General features: G+C 41.1%; 1 non-coding gene across 1 annotated transcript; it reads right to left on the bottom strand.

Annotated features, from left to right (window-relative positions):
• Positions 1-521: 521 nt before the first annotated feature.
• LOC130937811 (small nucleolar RNA R71) lies at positions 522-625 on the bottom strand. The gene has a single exon (XR_009069009.1). It is a non-coding gene; the product is annotated as a small nucleolar RNA R71 (small nucleolar RNA).
• Between the last annotated feature and the right edge of the window lie 1,574 nt (positions 626-2,199).

Genomic DNA, 2,199 nt, shown 5'->3' with positions numbered 1-2,199 from the left:
AGGGAAAAAGGCACTCTTGTTGAAATTGATCCTGAACCTGAAAGGACTCTGAAAAGGAAATTTAGAGAAACTAAATTACAACAATCCAGAAACAACCTTTCAGAAATTTTTGAACAAGAGAAGGAGATGGCAGCCGAAAATAATAATAATGCAAGGAGAATGCTGGTGACTTCACAAAGCCAACGTTCAAATTTGATGGAAGAAGCATCTCCATTCCTGCCATTGGAGCCAATAATTTTGAGCTTAAGCCTCAACTAGTTGCTTTAATGCAACAAAACTGCAAGTTTTATGGACTTCCATTTGAAGATCCTTATCAGTTTTTAACTGAGTTCTTGCATATTTGTGAGACTGTAAAGACGAATGAAGTTGATCCTGAAGTCTACAGACTCATGCTTTTCCCTTTTGCTGTAAGAGACAGAGCTAGAATATGGTTGGATTCACAACCTAAGGATAGCCTGGACTCTTGGGATAAGCTGGTCTCGACCTTCTTGGATAAATTCTTTCCTCCTCAAAAGCTGAGCAAGCTGAGAGTGGATGTTCAAACCTTCAAACAAAAAGATGGTGAATCCCTCTATGAAGCTTGGGAAAGATACAAGCAGTTGACCAAAAGATGTCCATCTGACATGTTTTAAGAATGGACCATATTAGATATATTCTATTATGGTCTATCTGAATTTTCGAAAATGTCATTGGACCATTCTGCAGGTGGATCTATTCACCTAAAGAAAACGCCTGAAGAGGCTCAAGAACTCATTGACATGGTTGCAAACAATCAATTCATGTACACTTCTGAGAGGAATTCCGTGAATAATGGGATACCTCAGAAGAAAGGAGTTCTTGAAATTGATGCTCTGAATGCCATATTGGCTCAGAACAAAGTGTTAACTCAACAGGTCAACATGATCTCTCAAAATCTGAATGGATGGCAACATGCATCCAACAGTACTAAAGAGGTAGCTTTTGAAGAAGCTTATGATCCTGAGAACCCTGCCATGGCAGAGGTTAATTACATGGGTGAACCTTATGGAAACACCTATAACTCATCATGGAGAAATCATCCAAATTTCTCATGGAAGGATTAACAAAAGCCTCAACAAGGCTTTAACAATGGTGGATGCAATAGGCTGAGCAATGGCAAGCCTTTTCCATCATCTTCTCAGCAACAGACAGAGAATTCTGAACAAAATACCTCTAATTTAGCCAATCTAGTCTCTGATCTGTCAAAGGCCACTTTCAGTTTCATGAGTGAAACAAGATCCGCCATCAGAAATCTAGAGGCACAAGTGGGCCAGCTGAGTAAGAAAGTCATTGAAACTCCTCCCAATATTCTCCCAAGCAATACAGAAGAGAATCCAAAAGGAGAGTGCAAGGCCATTGATATAATCAATATGGCCGAATGCACAAGGGAGGAGGAGGACGAAAATCCTAGTGAGGAAGACCTCCTGGGACGTTCGTCAAGCGAGAAGGAGTTTCCTATTAAGGATCCAAAGGAATTTGAGGCTCATATAGAGACCATAGAGATTCCATTAAATCTCCTTCTGCCATTCATGAGCTCTGAAGACTAATCTTCCTCTGAAGAGGATGAAGATGTAACTGGAGAGCAAGTTGCTCAATATTTAGGAGCTATCATGAAGCTGAATGCCAAGTTGTTTGGTAATGAGACTGGGGAAAGTGAACCTCCCTTGCTCATTAGTGAACTGGATACCTGGATTCAGCAAATTCTACCTCAAAAGAAACAAGATCCTGGTAAGTTCTTAATATCTTGTACCATAGGCACCATGACCTTTGCAAAAGCTCTGTGTGATCTGGGGTCAGGGATAAATCTTATGCCACTCTCTGTAATGGAGAAGCTGGGGATCATTGAGGTACAACCTGCCTTGTTCTCATTACAATTGGCAGACAAGTCATTGAGACAAGCTTATGGAATAGTGGAGGACGTGTTAGTAAAGGTTGAAGGCCTTTACATCCCTGCTGATTTCATAATCTTAGACACTAGGAAGGAAGAGGATGAATGCATCATCCTTGGAAGACCTTTCCTAGCCACAGCAGGAGCTGTAATAGATGTCAACAGAGGTGAATTAGTCCTTCAATTGAATGGGGACTACCTTGTGTTTAAGGCACATGGCCATCCCTCTGTGACAAAAGAGAGTAAGCATGAAGAGCTTCTCTCAGTTCAGAGTCAAGAAGAGCCCTGGTGGA

The sequence above is a fragment of the Arachis stenosperma genome, chromosome 6, assembly GCF_014773155.1.
Source record: "Arachis stenosperma cultivar V10309 chromosome 6, arast.V10309.gnm1.PFL2, whole genome shotgun sequence".
Classification (NCBI taxonomy): Eukaryota; Viridiplantae; Streptophyta; class Magnoliopsida; order Fabales; family Fabaceae; genus Arachis; species Arachis stenosperma.
Note: the sequence above shows the minus strand (reverse complement) of the source record. Positions and strands in the feature narration are given on the sequence as shown.